General features: G+C 43.5%; 1 protein-coding gene across 1 annotated transcript in view; it reads left to right on the top strand.

Annotated features, from left to right (window-relative positions):
* Positions 1-353: 353 nt before the first annotated feature.
* KCNJ6 (potassium inwardly rectifying channel subfamily J member 6) overlaps positions 354-23,315 on the top strand; it is a 151,937-nt gene continuing 128,975 nt past the window's right edge. The window contains exon 1 of the mRNA XM_056510794.1: positions 354-694. The gene's annotated coding sequence lies outside the window, so the exon portion shown is untranslated. The remainder of the gene's footprint in view (positions 695-23,315) is intronic.

Below are 23,315 nucleotides of genomic sequence, written 5' to 3' on the forward strand. Positions count from 1 at the left end.
GCCAGTGGAAGCTGTCCCTGCCCACAGCCGGGAGGGGGGAGGGCTGGCACTAATTGATATTTAAGCTCCCTTCCAACCCCAACCCGTCCCACGGTTCCGTGATTCGTGTGCGCGGGGAGGGCTCCGCCGGGGGTAGGCGGGACGCATCCCGAGGCAGCCGCATCCCGGCGGGAGGGCCAGCGGCGGGTCCCGGCGCTGCGCCCCATCCCCGCGGCAGCGCAGCGCTCCCTTCCAGCGGGGGCGGCGCAGGCGGAGCGGGGCGGGAGCAGGGGGAGGGGGGGGGGGGGGGGGGGGGGGGGCCGCCCCCGCGGAAGGAGCGCGCCGCCCCCGCCGCCCCGCAGAGGGCGCTGCCTCCGCCCCGCTCCGCGCCCCATCCGCGCCCGATCCGCGCCCCATCCGAGCCCGATCCGAGCCCCATCCGCCCGGCCAGCGCATCCCCCAGCGCATCCCCCCGCGCACACCCCGCTCCGGCGGAGCCCCGCGCCCGGCCGCTGCCGCTGCCCCCCGCTTCTCACCCTCCCGGCGGGAGGTGGGCGAGCGGGCGTGGGGAATGGAGACGCCCGGCAGCATCCTCGGGGCCGTGTGACAGCGAGCGGCGCTCAGACGCGCGCACGGAGCCGCAGCCGGAGCCCCGCAGCCGCCCTGCCCCGTCCCGTCCCGCGGGGAGCCGGCATGGAGTGACAGCAGCCGCCAGGTAAGCGGGGCTGCCGTGCCCGAGGGGACGCTGCGCAGGCGGTGGGTCGGGGGATCGCGGGTTTGGTGCCCTCGCGGCTCATTTCTCCATCTTCCCCCCTCTTGCCCCAAAAAACGCCTTTCCTCGAGCTCCCCGCGCAGCGGTGCCGAGGGATTCGGGGCGCGTTCCTTATGTAACCCGGGGGCGAGCAGCCGCGGCCGCTTGGCGCTGGGCGAGGGGCGAAGGGGCAGCGGCGGAACCGCGGCCGAGGGATGGGGACGCGGTGGGGCGGCCCCGAGGTGTCCCCGTTTGCAGCTGCCGTCGTGGGAGCCCCATCCGCAAGCCCTCGGGCAAAAGGCTCCGCCGCGACGGGGCCGGGGCTGCGCCGGGGAGAATTCCCCCGGCTCCGGGAATGGGCACCGGGAATGGGCACCGGGAATGGGCACCGGGCACGGCGGGGAGCGCGTCCCGCCCGGCCGCCCCCTCCCCAGCGGCGCTGCCCGAGCTGGGAACAACTTCAAAGCGGGGAGGAGGGAAGGAGAAAGGGGGACGATGCTGTTTTGGCTGCTCCCGTCTCACTTCTCCGCTGGGAGGGATGCGCTGGGGGCAGGCGGGGCGAGGCTGAGGGGAGCCCGGGTAGCGCTGGAGGCAGCGGGGCCGGGAGGAGAGGAGAGGAGCCGGGATGAGGAGGAGGCGCAGGGAGGGGACACGGAGGGGACGGGGGTGTTCACGGAGGGGTGCCCGTCTCCTCTTGTTCGGAGGGAGAGCGAGCTCGGCATCACCATGGCGACCTGAGGGAGAAAAGAGCTAAATAAATAAATAACTAGGAGATAACTCCCCCCTTCTTCCACTCCCTCCCGGCCCTCGCCGTCCCTTCCAGGCCAGGTCCGGTGCCAAAGGTGGCGAGAAAGATACCACGGACAAAACTTTCCTGTCGTGGTAAAAGCGGGCGGAGAAGGGCCGGGGCAGCGCGGTGGGGAAGGGACCGCAGTTTTGGGGAGCCAGGGACTCCCGAATCGCCGTGGCCGGAGCATCTTCTCCGGGAAGCTGCCTCAGGGCTTGCTCCTTATGGCTGTTTAGGATGCATTCCTCTTTCCCTCTATTCCCCGACCTCTCCGACAGCGCCGGGGCTCTGCCTGTGGCTGCCGGAGCGGTCCGGCCGCGCTCCAGCACCGCGGACAGCGGCGGCGGAGCGAGCCGGGAGCGCGGGATGCGCCGGGGATGCGCTGGGATGCGCCGGGGATGCGCTGGGATGCGCCGGGGATGCGCCGGGGATGCGCGGGGGTGCGCGGCTCGGGGGATTTTAAACGGGAATTCTGCGCTGGGAGGAGCGGGAGAAGCCCCCACCGGTGTCCCCGCTGTTAAAATCCCTCCCGAGCCGCTCCCTGCTGGGCGCCAGGAGCCAGAGGAGCACTCACACTAAACTTTCTTGAGCCAAACGGATGCAGGAGCTGGGAGCACGGACATGACAAAATTGCATCTTTTCCACGAGCTCGGGGCTGTTTTTTAGGGCTGTTTTGTAGCGGTTCTCTGTAAGCTGTTACAGGTATCTGCATGCCCCAGCAGGATCGTTCACACACACACCACCCGCGAAAGGAACCCTGCAGAAACTGTGATAAATGCCCGGCCTCGGCTGGTTTGCCTGCAGGAAACTCGTGGAGAAATAGCACTTGGAAGGAATTGCACTCTTAGCTCAGGGAGCCATCCCACTGCTGAGGGGCACAGTGGCACAGGTGGAGTTAGTGCTGGTCAGCTCATTGCAAAAACACCTCCTGACAGAGCCCCCTTCTCCTCAGACAGTTTAGATAAATATAAAAAGCAAGGGGAATAAAAAGTGTTGGGGTTGGTGATCATGCACCAACAGCCAGGATGCATTTCTTGCTCTGATGGGTTGTAAATCGTTGGCTCAGCTCGCCTGTACCTATCTCATCCTAGCAGTTACATATGCAGTTATTACCTCAGACTAGGAAAAAATTAGTCTAGGAAAGCAAACATCATAATTAATACTATTCACTGGGGGAGATAGAGATGGATTAGTCACTTTTGGGCTGTTGACTGTGTCAGGATGTTCGTTTTTCATTAAGCAAACGGAATTTATTTGGTCTTGCCTCGGTGCTGATAGGCAGTAAACTATAGGTACATGGAGAGTTATTGGTTTGGAATCCAAATCCCTGGCCTCTCTGGGTTGTGCTGTAACTATCAGCAATCTATCAAATCACACCAGGACTGGTTTCCTGCTCTGCCTGCCTTCCTTCTTGCTTGTAAATCCTCTATTTCAAAGAATTCTGGAAGAGTGACTCACATAGGTGAGTCCTAGTCAAGTATGAGAGTTAATTGGGTTTTTTATTTATTCCTGCAATGCCCAGGGTGGGCATTCCTGGGTGGAGCTCTAGTGGAAGGTGTCCCTGATGATCCTTAAGGTCCCTTTTAACTCAAACCATCCTGTGATTCTGTCCAGGCAAATCCTTTGCTGAGAATAACAAATCCTTTTCCATGTAAATCCACATTTTGCCCTAACTCCACTTCTGGTGTGAACTAATGAGTTAAGCCTTCATGGAAATGGAGACCTGGATATTGTAATGCTGGGCCTCCCATTTCCAAGCCTGTCTCCCAGGGAATATGGAATAAAGGCCTGAACTTTAAGTACAAGCTTGGGAACTCATTGGTTTCCAGTGGGAAAATGAGAAGTAAGAGAAGCCAGCTCTTCAGGGCAGTCACCAAATCGTTTGCAAAACTTGAAGTTACTGATTTCCTGGGGCTCCTGCAGCCTCACAACAAAGCTATCAGGTCATTACCAAATGATTTTGCCTCATAAGCAAATAAGGGAAGAATTAATTACAGCCACACCAACCAAAAGCCCCGAACTGAGCCCAGGCTCAGTTAGTAAAAGACAGAATTCTCTGTGGAATTTCTGCCAGTGCATTTGCACCACATTCAGTCTGAGCTTCCCAAGACACATAATTTCACTGCAGAACAGACTTGTTTTTCACCAGCATGTGTTTGGAGCCCTGTTTTGTAGTCATTTTGTTGACATGTGGTACTTTGGAAGGAAAATAAGATCTCTCCTTCAAACTATGTAAGAGGAAAAGAATTTAATTTATATTTTCATAAAATCTCCATCACGAGGGATATATTCAAATATTTCACAATAGATTTAGGTATAGGCTTTATGTTCTTTCTTTTACCTCTCAGGAACTCTGGACACTTTTGGTGTAGGATTATTGTGTTTGTCATGATCTTCTCATTGAATTTTCACATATACAAACAGTTTTATTCAGGACCTATCTTTATCCTTCCATAAAAGTAAGAAGTAAAATAATTCATATTAACACTTTCCCAAATAAATTAATTTATGTCTTAAGCAGCAATGCTTGACACATTGTAAAAATCCCATTTCTATTGTATAATTTCTTTGGTTTTCATTGCTGTTAAAAGCTTTGCACCTCTGTTCAGTGTTTCCATCACCTGCTTGCTCCAGGATGTTACTTTTTATATTGGACAATTAAGCCCTGGCAGTTTTTAAAAGATTTAGGTTAATGTGTTACATTTATGTGGATGTACAGTTTTTACTGGTGGAAGGCAGTTTGATACTAGAAAACAGTATTCCCAATATGTTAAGTATTAATATTTATATATTGATTGTGCAGAATGTGATGTTTCTGAACAAACCCCAAATTTACCAAACAGCAAACCCAAGGGAAAAGTTTTAATCTCAATCCCACCTGATTTCTGGAAGATTTTTTTTTTTTCATTTTAGTTGCTTGGCTTTTGGAGGTTTCCTCCAGATGCTTTGCTAGAATGCTGCTGATGTTGAAAATACAATTTTTATGTTTTATTAATAGCTGGAATGGAAGCATCGAACAATTGGAGGTTATTGAATCCAGTTTTTCCACACAGCACTGCAATTTTTAATGATGCCCAAGGACACTGGGGCCTTCTGACAGAGCCCCATGACTGTGTTGTGGAGTCTCTGCCAAAAGGTGATTCCAAACCAGCCCATCCCAACCCCACACTCTGCAGGACATCAGTGGGATCAGTCCTGTCTGTGCAGGTTCTGGGGGAGAAAAAACTCAGTGATCAAAATTATCATGAAGAGACTGGAATTTTTCTGTCCTGAGGTGTGGATCCTGTCCATAAGGAGGCTCAGAGCACCTTTAACTCCTCATTTAACTCATCACCTCCTCCTCAATTAACTCCTCACCCTTGATCTGCCTCACAGAATATCACCCAGGGCCTGGCAGCTGAGGAAACACACCTTGCTTCCATTTGAAAAGCTGATTAAAGTGGATTTTTTTTTGCAGTCTATTCACGAGCTCCCACATATGGCCAGCAGAACACCCTGTCCCCAGACACAGGACAAAAAAACAAAGCAGGGAGATTTTCAACTCCTTCAAAAACAGGCAATTTCTACCCTCAGAGTCACACAATGCCCAGTAAAATTGAAGAATTAGAGAATCAAAGAATGGTTTGGATTGGAAAGGACCTTAAAAATCATCCTGTTCCAGCCCCCTGCCATGGGCAGGGAACCTTCCCCTGCAGCCCCATCCAGCCTTGAACACCCATTGAAATCTTCATGAGTGCAAGGGCTCTACAGAAAGAGAGGTTTATTTATGCCAGAGGTTGCACAAGAAGCTTTAACTTAAGTGCCAAGGGCTGGTCAGAGAAGTTTTTTTTCTGGAGTATTACTCAAGAGAGCTTTGAATTAAAAAATAGCCACAAGGCAAAATCCCATTCTGCTGCTCCTTTCCACTTACAACCCCAGGTTAGCCATTAATGGTAGCTGGAAGTCTATATCCACAATATCCACCAGTCTTCAGCTGGAAATTATTTACTTCCAAGAAGTATTTACTTTCTTGTCTCACTCTGGTAGGAAAACAGTGGAGGCTATCCAAGGGCAGAGCCTGCCTTGCAGTCAGAAAACCCTCAACATTTGCACACACAGCTTGCAATCCACAGGAGTAAATTATGATTCCACAGAGATTTAAGGTTGTTTTTTTTTTTTTAAAGCATCTGCATTAATAACTCTGTGTGTGAGTGCAGACAGTGAAGGCTCAAATACTTAAACCAGGGAGTCTCTTGTTAATCCTGGCTGCCAGTGACCTCCCCAGCCTTTCTGGCCATGTCCATGCTGAGGGAGCTCAGCTTCTGGCTCTGACATCTCTATGGACATCCACACCCACAGAAAAACCTCTCAGCCACAGGAAGCCTCTGACTCATCCTAAAACTGAGGAACAGGGTGCCCAGGCTGCCCCTGGATCCCTGGAAGTGTCCAAGCCCAGGTTGGACAGAGCTTGGAGCAACCTGGGGTATTGGAAGGGCCCATGGCACTGGATGATCTTAAGGTCGCATCCAACCCAAATAATTCTGGGATTTTATGAGTTTGGGCTGCTGGCACAAATGTAAATGTGAATTTTGCCATTTGGCTTTGAGGTCTGATCCTCATGCTCCCCATGGCTAAAGGAGGTTTGAGACAGTTTGGGTGGGGAGAAGGTATCAGCACACCCTTGGATATGGTTCCACAACCCATCACAGGCCAGCAGAAACAGCCTCAGTCTTGGCTTAATCCCATTTCATACCCTGTGGCCTGTGCTGGGTTTTTCAGGAAGAGCAGTCCCAGCTCTGACTGCTGCTGCCACAGCAGTGATGCCATTCCAGAGGCAAATGGACACTGAAGATCAGAGGTTTGCACCTCTGGATCACCCCACATTCCACTCACCTGTGGACACTGTTGGAGGCTGACCTGAGGAAACCACCATGCACAGGATTTTGTTTTGGGGCTCTCTGGAGCAGAACACTGGGGTTTGTTTCCTGACGAAAGCCAAGCGCTGGCATTTGTGCTGATTTCTCAAAAAAAATAAAAAATCAAACCCAAAACACTTCTGGGCAAGAAAACAATAATGTGCAGATTGAAAGGGTGAAACAGGAGGCTGAGGGAACGAGTGGCATGATGAGAGGCTGCACGAGAGCATCGTTAATTCAATGCTCTAATCAACTGTGCTCTGCAGTGCTTTATCACAACCATCCCTGCCTCAGCCTCTCCAGCACTTTGCAGCATTGCAGGAAATCCTCTGCTTTTTGCTTCCCATTTAAAAAAAATAATCTCATTGTGTCTTGTCAATACAGACAACTTTGTCAACGAAAGCAAAGGAGGAATTATCATGTAATTTAGTATTTATCATAATCAAGAGCAGGGGTTCATTAGAACAATGAGCAATTGTCAAATTATTTCTCAGAGTAGTTATCTGAAGAATGAGAAAAGGGTATTTCCTACCTTCCTGATTTTTCTCCCACCATCTCCTGCTGACACTCAGAGCCTGCAGCTTCTATCAGCCTGCCAGATCAATTTCCCATTCCTGAAAAGAAGCATTTATGTTAAATGATTGTAATTAAGAACCTCCTTACAGCTCAATAGCTGTCTGGACACGCAGGGGTAATTCCCCATCGATTTCCATGGGGCCACGTTTTCACAGGAAGATCACCAGAAGGCAGTGCCTGCTATGGAGGTGTGCAGCTTCCCTGGGCTTCTTAGAGTATCATAGAATGGAATCATGGAATCATTCAGGTTGGAAAAGAGCTCCAAAATCATCGTGTCTGAGCTGTGCCTGGTTTGCACCTTGTCCCCAGCCCAGAGCTCTGAGTGCCACCTCCAGGTGCCACCTGCAGGGATGGGCACTGCAAACCTCCCTGGGCAGTTCCAACCCCTGAGCTCCCTTTCCATGGGGAAATTCCTGCTGCTGTCACCCTGAGCCTGCCCTGGCACAGCTTGAAACCATTTCCCCTTTTTCTTTCCCTTGTTCTCTGGGAGAAGAAACAAAACCCCCTCCAGCTTCCCCCTCCTGTCAGGGAGCTGTGCACAGCAATGAGGATTCCCCTCAGAGCATCAATGAAAAGAAACTCCAAAAAGTAATTTTATTCCATGAAAAACCTCAGGAGGCTTCTAGAGCTGCCACACTTTGGTGCCTCAAGGTTGATGGGATGAACCCATTAAATTAAATAATTAAATCAACGTGGCCATCAGGTGCAGAAGGTGTGGGAGATGAATCCCTGTCTTCACAGAACTGTGCCCTGCACTGTCCTGCATCACTCTCTTCCTGTCTGGCTTATAAAAATACCAAGTTTAGGCTGATTTTTATCTCACATTGCTCCTGGCACTCTCCAGCTGCAGCCTGAAGTGGCTCAGTGCCCCTGGTCTCAGAGGTGGCCTTGGACTCTCAGAGCTGGACCCAGCAGCAGGGGCAGGGAGAACACGGGTGGGCAAGGAAAGGGAAGGAATCCTTTTAATCTAATTAAAACCAGAGGCTGCTTAATGATCTCAGGATTGTCATCAACTGCAGAAGGCTGTGCAGAGAAGGAAGGGAAGGGAAGGGAAGGGAAGGGAAGGGAAGGGAAGGGAAGGGAAGGGAAGGGAAGGGAAGGGAAGGGAAGGGAAGGGAAGGGAAGGGAAGGGAAGGGAAGGGAAGGGAAGGGAAGGAAGGAAAGGAAAGGAAAGGAAAGGAAAGGAAAGGAAAGGAAAGGAAAGGAAAGGAGAAAGGAGCTGTTCCAACTTTGGTCTGTTCTCCTCATGTGCTGCTGGCTTTGCCTGGTGCAAGTGCAGGACAGCAGAGCTGTTAGATGAGAAATAAATAAAATTCCTCATTGAGTTCTTCACTGAATGGGAGCTGGGGATTATCAAACCTTCAGCCAGCAGCACTTGTAGAGGGGAGGAGGGGGAAGGAGGCAGCTGGATCCCATCAGTGCCACCCAGTGTGTGTGTCCAGCCAGCTGGGCACGTCCCAAACCCATCTCCAAACCCAGGGCTGGTGTGAGCCACTGCACAAGAATTCCAATAGTTCAGGTGGTTAATCATGTACAGTAAACTAGATACATGCTTATCTCAGCCGAGTATCCTGCAGGGATGTGAGCAATCCTTGCGAAGCTGCTGGGTTCTGTCTGTGAGGCAGAATTACATCAAAGCATAAAGAGCATCCCAAGCCTTCCTTGATACAAACAAAGCAGTGTTAAACCATTCCCTCAAAGTTATCACTAAAACCTGCAAGAGAAACAAACACAACATTGTAGTGACCAAGAAAATATTCCATCAGTATCTGGAATATTCTGGTGGTGGTGACTGTGATTATATGTTTGACACTCACAATGTGAATTTTTATTTTTTTTTTTTTTTGGTAAGGATTGACTTACTGTAAACGTTCTCCACACATTCACCACCAATAAACTTTTCCCTAAAACAGGACTTAAAGATTTAAGGGTGACCCTAAACTTCTGCTGCAGTTCCAAATTCTGGGTCTGGCTGTGTTCTTCATTTCTAGATAGAGGAAGGAAAGCTATATCAAAATATAAGATTATTAAAATTTGGAAGGGGTGGGAAGGAGAAGAGCTTGAGAGAAAAGGGAAAAAGACATTAAAAAAAAAAAAAATAAAAAGAGAGAGAATGGAAAAAAAGCCATAAAATTGGAACATAAAGACTCCCATACTTGGAACAGTCCATTCCACAGTTCTGGGATGGCTCCCTGGAATTTAGGTGCCCTGCAACATCTGGATGTTGCTGATCACTATTTTCTACCCCTTGCAAGTGACAAATTTGTTTTCTAAGCTACAGCAGTGAATTCACTGACCAATATTACCAAAGCCTTTGACTTCTGCATATATAGAAAATACTTTTCCTTGGATAATAAATTTTTATAAACTGCTCTCCAGAAAAGAAAGAGGACCCTCTGTATTGATACACTGTGAACTTCAACAAAAATACCATATAAAGTCAAAGAAAATAAATAAATAAAGAATTAAAAATAAAAATAAAAATATAAATAAAAATAATAATAATGTTGGCAAATAGCAGAACTCATGGTTTGTTTGTTGATTTATTCTTAATTCCAGCTGCTTTCAGAAGCCAAGTGGGTTTGGGCACAACTCAAATATTAGAAGATAATTAAGCAGGAAAATCAGGTAGAGGCATTACAGCAATGCTCAGGAATAGTAAAACCCACCAAGCTGCTACAGAAATAGAATCACAGAAAATGTGAGATCTTCTAAATGAGTTTTAGTCAAAGAACATCATTAAAGACTCTCCCTTCACTTCAAGGGGTTTCATATCAGACCTTAAATGTAAATTTATTTTAAACAGGATGGTCTGACATGCAGCTTCCTTAGCACTCCCAGGATGACTTCATTCCTTCAGACTGCCATCAGAAATATTTCTATAATCCAGCCCCAACTTTGTTCCTGTTTGTGCTTTGTTGGTGTAAAAGCAGAGCCAACAGGGGCAGGGAAGGCGATCCAACAACACATTCCAGAAAATTCCACAAAACTCCAAATCCTGTCCCATTGTGGTGACTTTAGATGGAGTTTCTCACATTTGGCCACAACACATGGTGCTCCCATGGGAGATTTTACAGCTCCCCAGGATTAAAATGCACATTTTCAACAGAGGTGGATGTGCATCAGCACAAACATTTACCAGGAGCTGCACTGAGTGTTTCTGCAGGATTTTAATTAAGATCAGCCTGGTCCAAGGCATGGATTTGGGAGTAAATATGCAAACAGATTTCAGAGCAGCTTATTTTAAAATTAATGGCTGTTGGCACCTGCGTGGAACGTCAGTCAAGAGCGGTCGAGGTGAGCACAGCTGAAATGGTGAAATAAAAATATTAAGCCATCTGTTATGTTTTACATGTTATTTTTAGCAGTGCAGAAAAAAGTCAGATTTATTCCTACTTCCCCTTAATGAAGTTTTCCAGAAATAAGTAATGCACTAATAGGCTCTTGACAATTTATGGCAGTAACCAGTCCATAAAAAGCTCATTAAAAGGCCAAGTGATGTTCAAACCATCAAATGTAGGCAGGGCCACCCCATAAGTTTCAAGACAAAAACCAGCCCAGGAGCTGGGCTGTGCAGTTGGGAAAGGCAACTGAAATGGCAAGAAAAATCTTCATTTTGTTCCTGGAAACGCCTCAGGCACCTCCTTATGAGCAGAAGAGGGAGAAAAACCCAACTTCACTCTTTGCAAATTGCGCAGAGGAAGAACTTGAAATTTCCACAACATTTTCTGCCTTCAGGTGAATTTCTCATTTCAGTGAAATCTGAAGTTGAGTGAGGCTGGACCCAAAGCACACATTCCACATTTCACCATAGTCACAGTCTAAAAACTCCATTTTTGTGAGTTGACCACCATTAGTGAAGATGCACCATCAGGAAAAAAAACCACAAGCAAAAAACAAATCAAAACAAAACCCCACATACACAACACACACAAAAATGAAAAAAACCTAAATTTCAAACCTAACTCTCCAGTTCTAATTATAATTTTCAAAGCAATATTCAATAAATTCAAATTAGCACTTCTGCTCAATCACACACCAGCATGGGAGGCAAAAAGGAAGGGATTGGTGTGGTTTGATGCAGCTGGATTAAAACAAATTAATGATTAGCAGAGAGGTCAAAATTAGAACTGTCAGAGCTAAAAGTTTAAAAAAAAAGTTTCTCTCCCCACATAGAAATGTTCATAAAATTAGCTGGAAAATAAAGTGCTTTACCTTTATACTGCCTGTGGCTCTTTCCCCTGTGCCAATAACAAGGATTTAATCATGTGAATTTAATCAAGGAATTAATCCTGTGTGTCCTCCCAAATTCCAGGATTTTGGTGCATGTGGGAAGACTCTTGTCCAGTGTATATGTAATTATTATTCTGATTTAACACCTATCATGAGTCTTAAATTAACTCAGGAAAAAATCTAACAAGACCACAAATATAAGAATTATTATATAATTTCACAAAATTCTGGAAAAACAGATTAGGAGAGAGCTCTGGAGACCCTTCAGAGGTGCCAAAAGAGGGAATAATCCCTCTGGGTGTTTGTGGAACTCCCAGGTTTTATCCCAGGCTGGGTTGGTTCCCAGCAAAACTGTGGGATAACCAAAATCTTGAAAAAACTTGCTGTTGAAAATGTTGAATGTTGAAAATCTGGCTAAAAACTTGCTGCCCTCCCCTCATCCACAGATTTTACCAGACATACCTGACATTTTGTGGTAAAAATCTGTTCAGATTGTCCAGCCAGGGATAAATTTGTTGCCTGGAGAGGTTGTGGATCCCCATCCCTGGAAGAGTCCAAGGCTGGATTTTTTCTTGGAGCAGAAATGGTTTTAAATGGTTTTAAATGGTTTTAAATGGTTTTCCTTCCATCCCAAAATAGTCTATTATTCTACATTCTACAGCTCTAAATCCAAACAGGCTGTTCCTGACCATGTTCTTGTATTTCATTTTTCTGGAAATAGCTTTTTTGAGAACATATTCACTAGTTGTTCCCTAAATCCACCCTCTTATTTTCCTTAAAAGGACAATAAATCATTTCCCTGTTATAGCCATAGGGGAATTTTTTATGTAGTTTGATTTTAAATGTTTCCATGTTCTTTATTCTAATTTTTAGATTTCATAATTCCTTCCACTTGGACCATCCTTGTCTCTTGGTGCTCTCTTGGCTGATTCTCAGGGCTTAACTTGATTTTCTGTGTGAACAGTCCATCACTGGATGATTTCTTGGCAATCTTTTTCAGATTTGTGTCACATTTCTAGAAAGTTTATATTTCTTCTCCTGCAGAAAGTAGGTGCACAGCATCCCAGTCCAGGAATGGGTTTGGAATTTTCCTTTATAAAGTGCTCTATTTATGAAATCCCTGCCCTCACTAAATATTTTAATTCTGTCCTTTCCATGTGCACTGGAATAGGAGTAATTTGAGAAACTTTCAAGTCATTTGCAGCAAAATAAAAGTCAATAAAAGAGTTTAATCACTCAATTGGCAAATATTTGTTGTGTGAGCAGCTCTGCACTGCCAGAGCCCACAGAGAACACACAATTTCCCAGGAATCTTGCTTTAGTTACTTCTGAGCCCTCCTTGTTTGCTGCTGATATTTCCAAGTGGATATTTTGATCCCAGCCAGACATAAAAGGTGGTGGCTGCTTTTGAAGTGACTGAGAGTTTCCCAACTCATTTCAGCGGGAATAAATTGAAACCCTTAATTACATTTTGTCATCTCTATCAATCTTTGTGGAAGAACTTCAGCACAGTGATATTTTCCTCATAGGCATATCCTTGTGGGATAATAATTGAAAATGTGAATTAACTGCATTAACTATCACATAATCAGGGGGTTTTCTCTAAGACAGTCACATTTCTGATTGACTTAACTGCTGCAGCAGTGACTTGAATTAAACAGCTGCCATTTTGCCATTAAAAGCAGAGCAAGAGAAGTAGAAGGAATTCTGAAATAAATAAATCCTTGCTCCACTCTGCTTTTGTACAAACTGTTTTCTCCAGTTTTTCTCTGTTTCATGACTACAGACATCTCTATATCCAAAGCCATCAGAGCTGTTCCAGGTGCTGAAATAAACTAAATATTCATTATTTATTCCCCCTCAAGCGGCTGATCTGTGCCTCACCTTCTTTTCCCTTTGCTCCTTCTCCTGCTTCTTATATCTGTAGCAAAATAGAAAAAAAAAAAAAAAAAGAAAAAAAAAAAAAAGAAAAAAAAAATTTTCTTTTTCCATTCAGTTTTTCCAAGGCTGCTGAACAAAGCCTTTTGTCCCCACTGTGCCTCTGAAAAAGTGCCACAGTTACCTTCCACACTTGGATGGATTTCCCACATCCATCCTGAAGGTGTTTTTCCCTTTTCCTCAATAAATATTGATGACAAAGCTTATAAAAGTATGTTAAGTGGAGGAATTACCCTGTTTTGAGGAATAATTTTAATTTGCTCAGATTCGAAGGGAGTGAATTCCATTCTTTAGCACAAACCCTCACCCATTCTGGAATGGTTGTTTCCCCAGTGAATATCTATTCTGCCTCCTAATGGAATGATAAATTTTGTCCTCACAATATGAGGACAAAATATTTTGTCCTCCAAATACGAGGCTGAGGGGCTAAGAAGTGCTGAAATCCTTTCAGAACACAAACCACAAGCAGACAGAAAATGTCATTTTCTAAACAAAAAAAAGCGATTAACCCTTATTAACCTGTGCCCCTTCTACAGGCAAGGGGCCAAGATCAAAGAACAGAAAAAAAAAAATGCAAGGAGAGTTTATTTTAGGGAATAAACCTGCGGCATCAGGGCAGGGACTGGAGGGTGACACTGCAGGGCTCTGTTTGTCCTCCCTCAGATCCATTAAAACCTCAGTGCAAAATCAAATAGGGGTTCTCTCCCAGTCTCCAGCATTCTGAACTCTGAAGCAGCATCTGAAAGAGAAGCTTTTCTCCTGCCTCTTGCAACTCCACAGGCAGAGGAACATTTGGAGCTGAGCACGGCTCCAGGAGATGCAGCACTCAGCATCTCTCAGCTCCTCTGCACTCACAGGGCCACAGAAAGATCTGATGGACAGAGATGCAAGAAGAATTCCGTGGCCAGCTCCTGTAAATAGTCACCAAACCAGAATCTCGTGCTAAGTACCCAGTTATCCGTGTATTTATCACTGGATGAGATCTTGGGCTGCAGCAGCTCGTTACACACACACACAGATGGGCTTTTTGCCTGCCACAATTATCCTCTAATCTGAATAATCCCATTAAAGAACTTCATTCTTTTAGCTGTCACAAAGTCAGGCCGTCCACCTTCCTGTGGAATCCAGTGCCTCTGTCACCCTCCTCAGCCAGCAATCCCTCCTCTCCAGGCTGCTGCAGCATTACATAACCATGTGCAAAAGCTGGAGCCAAACCCAGCCCTAGAGCCCAGACACGTCCAGGTGGCTCCTGGGAGAAAGGCACAAACTCAGAGCTCACCAATTCCCACTGGAATTGCAGTGCTGGGATGGAGAGAACGATGTGCAAACAGCAGGGTCCAAGAGAGCACAGCACCCTTGTGAAGCTGCTCTCATTCCAGGGAAGAATTCCAGTCTTTCCTTCAGTAAGGGTGTGAATTTCTCCCAAAGTGCCTGGCCAGGGGTTAATAAAAAAACATTAAATGAGCAGCAATACTATTTTATTTTATTGTATTTTATTTTATTTTATTTTATTTTATTTTATTTTATTTTATTTTATTTTATTTTATTTTATTTTGGTTTGGTTTGGTTTGTTTTATTTTGTTTTGTTTTATTCTATTTTATTCTATTTTATTTTATTTTATTTTATTTTATTTTATTTTATTTTATTTTATTTTATTTTATTTTATTTTATTTTATTTTATTTTATTTTATTCTATTCTATTCTATTCTATTCTATTCTGTTTTATTTAATTTTATTTTATTTTATTTTATTTTAGTCTATTCTATTTTGTTCTATTCTATTCTATTCTATTCTATTCTATTCTATTGTTTTATTTTATTTTATTTTATTTTATTTTATTTTATTTTATTTTATTTTATTTTATTATTAAAATCCTACTATTCAACATGCACATAAGGCCTTCAGCTCCATTCTGGGCATACAGAGCATGGAACAAATGCAGTGCAAACACTTCATTTATACCCAAAACTTCAGTGTGGTGCTGTTGCCTGGAGAATTATTCCTACCAAGAGAATTCATTTGGGATGAGTGTGCAGTAAGGCACTGGCCCAGCAGCTCTCAAGAGCCACAAAATACAAGTTACAGGATGGAGTTTTTAATAGAACCTGCTGTATTTAAGTTAAAGTTAAGAGAATCTCCATGTACATAACCAAGAGCATGAACATTTTAACACCTCGAAGATCAAGCAGTAGATCACAGAATCATGGAATCATAGAATCATGGAATGGTTTGAGTGGGAAGGGACCTTAAAATTCATCCAGTTCCAACTCCTGCCATGGCAGGGACACCTCCCACTGTCCCAGGCTGCTCCAGCCCCAGTGTCCAACCTGGAACTGAACATTCCAGGGATCCAGGGGCAGCCACAGCTGCTCTGGAAATTCTGTGCCAAAATTCTGAGACAAAAATTCCTTCCCAATATCCAATCTGAACCTACTGATTCGGTTTGGAGCCATTCCCTGTTGTTCTGCCACTCCAGGCTGTTGTGAAAAGTCACTCTCCATCTCTCCTGCAGGCTCCCTTTGTCAGTGTTATCATCTTTGATGATTGCCACAGAGCCAGTGTCAGCACAGAGAAAGGGGAGGGGTGAAGTTGGGCATCTTCCTCTTTGGGACACTTTGAGGTGGCACTTGGGGACGTGGGTTTGTGGCACTCGTGGGGATTTGTTGGGCTGGAGGATCTTGAGCATCTTTCCTAACCCAAATAATTCTGAGTTTCCAGGTGTGTGCAAACTTTGTGACTTTGGCAAGGGCCTGCAGTCAAAGCCATGCTTAGAATCACTCATGAAAAGGTTCTAAGTGGGGTGAAGTCAATGCATTGGACAAATCTGATTATTCCCCTTTATTTCCTGCATTTTTGCATCACCACAAGCAGATGAGTTGATCAGGATAATGAGTTCCTGTGCACACAGGGTTTGTCCAGGGCTTTTCCAGATATATTTTGCACAGGGAAGGACTCAACACAAGTGCCAGGTAGTGACAGGAGAGGAGAGGAACTCACATAATACCCTGGGGATTGAAAATAGATCACTCATCTAAAAGGATCAGAAAATCAAATCTCTTGTGAGCAATTAGAATAATCCCACAGATCCCAGGAACTTGCAGGGATTGGGGGGAATTTTGTAGAAAACTGCAGCAGATAGGGAAAGCTGTCCCCCAGAGAAAGGGCACCCCCAGAGGAATCCATATCAAGTATTAAAAAATAAGAGATTAACTGAGCTAAGTGGAGAATTTCACACTGACCTCACAGGAACAGAGATTGTGCCATAACATTAAAGATAATTTCTGAAAGAAATAGGGGTTAACACTGGAATCTAAGAAATAAAGAGAAGTTCAGCCTGGAAGAGGCAACAGTAATAGCAAGGAATTAATCTGTGAGGAGATCAGTAGAAAGTGCTGAGAGAGTTTTGTGCCACTTCTCAACAGAAAGGAAAGATAAAGATGATATTTAGTATGATAAATCCTGTTGTGAGCAAGGGACTATTCAATCCAAAAAGGAAGATCCTTCCCTAAAACTGGATGGGACATAACATAAATCTTGATGTGCTCAAATCAATTAAACCTGAAGGACACAATAAAAACCAGTCTGAGACAACATCAAATCCACCTCAGAATTCATGGAGAATGAGGGAAATTCCAGCAGGCTGAGCAGAGCACATGTGGTGCCTGTCTTAAACATGAAGGATTTTTGGCAGGAAAAGGAAAAGAAACTGAATTATGGACCACTCACCTTAAATTAAGCTCTTTAAAACATAAAAACTGCTTTAGGCACCAGGAAATACAAGCCAAAATGGCTTTATCAACAGCACATTGCATCAAACCTGCCTCATTTCATTCCACAGTGCATCAGCACAGGCTAAGAAAGAAGCTGAGGAGGGTCATGTATTTTGATTTTATTAAGACATTACACCATCTGCCACAGTGTTCTAATCAGGAAGCAGGAAAAGCTGGTCTGGGAGAAATTACCTTCTCATGGCTATAAAATTAATTGTAGAACATGCCAAGGAGGAGTTACCAGGGGTGCATGGATGGCATGGAAATGTGTGTCCAGGTGGGTCTGTGGAGTGCCCAGTTCTGTCAGATAAAATAATGCGAGTTTAGCATCCAAAATGATCCCAACAAAATGAAGAAAAGGTCTGAAAAACCAGGTTCAGCTCCAATAGCAACACAGACTATTGCCCTAAAACAGGACTGACTGGCTACAAAAACAAAGAATAACAAAAAAAAAAAAAAAAAAAAAAAAAAATTGGCTGTGATAACAAAGGACTGGAAACAGCTAGAGAACAAAATTGCCAAACATGCTCTAGCTGTCCCATGTTCCACCCTGGAATATGTGAATCAGGCCCAGGAGAAGCAGAGCATCCCACTGCTGAGAACAAGGATCCAGCACCTGCCTCCCTTTGTGCCTGATGATTCTTCACCACCTCTGCTTTAAATTCTTCCAAAGTTGTTTGACGTTGCTCTGAGCCAAACATTTCTTCAAGGTGTTCAGCACTTCAGGAATGCAGGACAGATGTTTCCTCAAGCTGCCTGTGGGTTCCAACAGCCTGGTTGTGTCTGCCAGGAGCAGATGCTGAGGGAGAATGAAACTTTTGGTGCCTCACTGAGACATTTGGAGGAGGAGGAGGAATAAATGTGGAGGTTTAGATAAGTCCCTGCTTTTTGCCCAGGCCTCTGGCACCATCTTTATTGAGGTGGCCAGCACCCCAAAACCCACTCTCATTCACAAGTTCTTTAATAATGGCTGGATCAGTCTATTATAGAATGAATTATTTATTGAATAGACACAAAACTAACAGACATAACAGTTAAAATAAACTAAATACTACACAGGAGTAAAGAAAAACAGAAAACTACTAGTAGGTACAAATATATATGTATATATTTTATACATTTATATATCTATTAAATATATATGTATATATGTATGCATGTATATATATGTATATATGTATGTATATATATATGTACATATATGTGTATAGATGATATAGATAGATATAGATATAGATATAGATATAGATATAGATATAGATATAGATATAGATATAGATATAGATATAGATAGATATAGATATAGATATAGATATAGATATAGATATAGATATAGATATAGATATAGATATAGATATAGATATAGATATAGATTAGATATAGATATAGATATAGATATAGATTAGATATAGATATAGATAGATAGATAGATAGATAGATAGATAGATAGATAGATAGATAGATAGATAAAGGTACCTATTAGTATTTCAGCTAGTGAAGAAATAATGAAATAATGCCACTAGAGATTTGATGTATCTTGCCATCCAGTTGTTGGTGGGGCACACACTGAGATCCTTTCCCTCAATTCCTAAGTCAGTAACTGCAGAATCTGCATCCAAACTCTGGGGAGAAGTCTTGAACACTTTCAGTGTGTGTGTAAAAGACTCTGACTCTGTGATAATTCCTGTGTCTCTTAGAGTTTTTGTAAAACAGTGTCTCTCAGCCAAGAATATTTATTTATCTCTTCTTACATCTGCTCTCCAGGCTGAGATGTGACTCTTAGCTGGAGCCTCAACCCTTTTGCTGGAAGCTAAAAAGCCAAAAAAGCTTCCAAAAGCCTCTGGGTTTTCTCTTCCATATCTATGGTAGAGAAGGGGAGGACAGGCACAAGAAAATCCTAAATGACATCCTGAAATGCCATTGTTGAGGTGCCAGGCACTCCTGGGCTGGGCAGAGCAGCAGAGCACACAGTGTGGAGCACAACCCTCCAAAAGCCTCTCAGGCCGCCCAGCTGAGTGCACTGAGGCAGCAGAATGCTCCCCTCTCGGTTTTGGGCAGCAACCACAAAAAGCAAATGTTCCACTCTGCTGTTTTTTGTCTCTGGCTCCAGCCCTTGGCACCCCTGGGGCAGCAGAGCTGTTCCTTCCCTGACACGGTGAGCAGCCTCTGAGCCTCTGTAATCTGGATTTTGGCAGCTCCTCCTCCACTCCCCTGCTCCAGTGTGGTGTTCCCCAGCCCTCCCAGAGCCTGCACCATGAATGCTGATGGAAAATAGGTGTAAAACCCCTGGCACTCCTTGAACTTTCACTGCAGAAAGAAGGACACTTCTTTCAACTGCAGAGCTGTCTTTGCAGTTTAACTTCTCAAGATATTTCTGTATTCAAGCTCCATCAATAAAACAGGAAAAAAAAAGACTTAAGTGTGGTGCTTTTTACCTGGATGCCTAACACAATACACAACTTTACATAAAGTGCTGAATAATTCTGACATTAGACACACGACTGGAAAGTGAAAATTGCAGTCATTGGCAATAAATCATGTGAAGAATGAGTGCTATTAAATCCAGCATAGGTGAAAGGAGAAGAATGATGCCTTAGAGATCACAGTTCTTTTGCTGGAAGCTAAATGTGATGTCTTCTGTTAAAAAAAAAAAAAAAAATTAAAATAAACCCCCCAAACAAACATAAAAATGATCTACCTATTGGTCAAGTGCACAATATTAGGAATGTCATTGATAGAACATAAAAATTAGAAATAATACACACCTGGTTAGGCATCAGATGTCACATTTTCTGTGTTTTAGTTAATTGCTATAAAGAAGGGAAAAAAGTAGGCCAAAACCAAACAAAGTTTAGCTGTGAGGTCACACAATAAAATACTAGATAATATAGAATGTAAATCCTCTGGGTGGGAGTTCCAGCAGGAAAATTGGAGATGTACTCAGCAACTCTGGAATGGAACAGTGTTTCAATAAAGTGCAGTGGTCCAAAATTTCCAGATATCTTCATAAAAATCAGCCTTTTAAGTCCTGCCAGCCAAAAACTCAGGCATGCAGAGTTGGGCTGGACTGCTCCCAGCCAGTGAAGAGGAAATAAATATTTCCTGCCCCAAATCCTGTTTGCAATGGGATAAAATGGTCTCTGGAAGCAACAGGAATCATCAAAGGAAGAAAAAAGTCGTTGAAATTAATTCCACAATTGCCACTTAAGATCTCTTTAACTTCCTGCAGCCTGGGTGAATACATTATCCATGGGAAACGTGGTTGGAGGGAAAATTCCACTGGAATTTAATTTGGTGCATCCCTTTGAAAAGAAAGGGATGTGTTGCTACAGGGACAGGGCAAGTTCCTGGGAGAATTAAGGATTTTAATTGGAACTTAAAGATTTTTAGCCTTTGTTCCATTCTCTGGATCTTGCCAGCAGAGACAACCTCCAGTGTTTGGGAGGAGAAGGAATTTTAAAACTCCTTAAAAAGCAGTTTGGGGGAATGCATTGGATGTAGCCTCATGAATCATGTGTGAAATATCTGCTTATGTTACTCCAAAGGTTTCCAGGCAGAATTTATGGGATGAACTTGAAGCAAAATGATCCTGATGTGAAGATATGCTCAAACTCTTTTTCATATTTCACTGGACATGTGTAGGATAGAGAATAACTGTTCCAAACATAGATATCAAAACTGAATATTCTCCTCATAAATATAGAAAACCTACATTAAAAACTCCACTAGAATTATCATATATCTGTTTATGCTGTTTATATCTCTTTGGGAATCATATACAGGACTCTGCACGAGATATTTTTAGATTACTGCATGATTCCACGTGACTTGCATCTAAATTTAATATAAAATTAAAATGAGTAACTACATTTATTTCAAACCCCCAGAAGCTGGAGACTCTTCCAATAGGTGATTCAAAACCAAACCAAAGAATCAGAGAATTGTTTGGGTTGGAAGAGACCTTAAAGATCATTTTAGTTCCAACCCCTTTCCATGGGCAGGGAACCTTCCACTAGACCAGGCTGCTCAGAGCTTCAAACTTGCATTTCAATGAGTTTAAATGTAAAAAAATTTATATATTTACTTAACTAAATAGGTGATTAATTAGTTGGAAAAACAAGAATGTGTCATGCAGGGACACAGAAGGAAGTGCTGTCTAAGGAAGTGAGAGCTGGCATGGCATGAAGCATTCCACATTTTAGAATACTCTCATTAAAAGCAGGGGATTCAAAGGAAATTTCAACAATATTTGAACTCCTTCTCCCTTCTGTGTAGAGTGTGGACCTGTAGAAAGTTGTTTAGCTGCTGGCAGGGAGGAACAATGTCCCAGGAACATCTGATGGCACAAATTCCAATTTTCCCACAGACTGTGCAGACAAACCCCCTGCATCAGTAGCAGCCACTGATTTATTCTCAGGTCTGTTCAGCCTTTAGCTAAATTCCACTTTTGAGGGGCAGAGCCTGAAAACCCAGGGAAGAACATGACTCACAGCTACATTTTTCTGTTGTTTCCAGCAGTAGGGGTTTGGTGATGTCCTCTCACACCTGCAGACCTCACCCCAGGTGAGGAGTTTGTCTTTGGAAAAAGCAGATTTTTCTGGATGGTGTCCCAGCCTTGTCATGAGAGCTCCAGGAATGGTGAATCCATGTTCTGCTGGACCCACAGGTTGTGGTGTAAACATCATTAAATATTTGTGCTGCTTTTCATAGAATAAAAAAAAATCACAGGATTGTTGGAGCTGGAAGGGACCTTAAATTTCATCCATGGCAGGGACAATTCCTCTGTCCCAGGCTGCTCCAGCCCCAGTGTCCAACCTGGAACTGAACATTCCAGGGATCCAGGGGCAGCCACAGCTGCTCTGGCAATTCCATCCCAGCCCCTCCCAGGGAACAATTCCTAATTCCCAATATCCCATCCAGCCCTGCCATTCTCCACTTTTGGTCATTCCATGTCCTGTCTCTCAATTCCCTTGTAAAAGTCCCTCCCCATCCTTCTTGTAAATTCATCTCTATCTCTCCTTACACCTTTCTCCATTGTATCTACAGCACTAATGAAACTGTGATTAATCACAGAACTGGAATTAAATTTTCACATAATTCCATATAGATTGAGTCTTTCAGGACACACTGGCTCAATCTTGGTCTAAACCAGAGGCTTAGAAGAAGATCAAGTTGTCACTTCTCCCAAACTATTTGATTTATTCATCCATATCCAGGTGCCCTTTGTACCAATCTCCCTTCCCCTTCTCTCGTGGTTTAACCCCAGCTGACAAATAATTGACTTTCTCACTCCCTCCCACCTCACCAGTGGGCAGGAGGATTGGCAAGAGCAAGTAAACCTTGTGGGTTGAGATAAGGACAGTGTAAAAATAAAAATAAAAATAAAAATAAAAATAAAAATAAAAATAAAAATAAAAATAAAAATAAAAATAAAAATAAAAATAAAAATAAATAATAAAATAATAATAACAATAGATTAAAATAAAATAAAATAAAATAAAATAAAATAAAATAAAATAAAATAAAATAAAATAAAATAAAATAAAAATAATAATAGTACACTGGTATTACTTATAATAATAATAATCATGGTCATGAAAAGGAGGGTGGCAGAAGCCAGGAGACACAAGTGATGCCCAACACAATTTTCACCACCCACTGATCGATTCCCAGCCTGATTCTGAGTATCCAATCCCAGTCAGCTTCCCCAGTTTTATACTGGGAGTGGGAATGGTGTCCTCTGGTGGGGAATATCCCCTTGGCCAGTCCAGCTCAGAAAAAATTAACCGTCTCCCAGCCAAAACCAGGACACCCTCCACAGTTTCCTCTCCAGCTGGATCACCTCCAGGTTGTCTGCATCCAAACTTTTCCAATCCCACAGCACATTCAGTTATCAGTAAACACAGAGAAATGCCAGCTCATAACAAATATCCCCATGAAAATATCCAAATATCCAATATCCAAATATCCAAATATCCAAATATTCAATAACAATTGAAATTTCTAATATTTAAATATTTAATTACCCGCAATTTGAGTGAAATATTTAAATATCCACAATTTTTGTCAGTTCTGAAAATGATGACAAATTCCCAGTCCCATTGTATTTGCAGTTCCATACCTCTGCTTCAACACTGCAAATCTACAAACAACTGTTATTAGGTCTTTTTCTCTGTTAAAGTTTATGTAGTCAGAAGTCTGTGGAGGACTTTAACTGCAAATAGCAAATTTTTCTCCCTAGTTTTCATATGTTCTGTCAGCACAACATCACTTGCAGGCACACTGGAGGTGCAATTCTTTCTCCATATATTGTCTTTTCTATTCTTTTGGCATGAAAAAGTCAAAGAAAAAGGAGAAAGGAGTTCAGTAAAGTCACTGCTGAGGA

This window comes from Oenanthe melanoleuca, chromosome 1 (genome assembly GCF_029582105.1).
Source record: "Oenanthe melanoleuca isolate GR-GAL-2019-014 chromosome 1, OMel1.0, whole genome shotgun sequence".
NCBI classification, from domain to species: Eukaryota; Metazoa; Chordata; class Aves; order Passeriformes; family Muscicapidae; genus Oenanthe; species Oenanthe melanoleuca.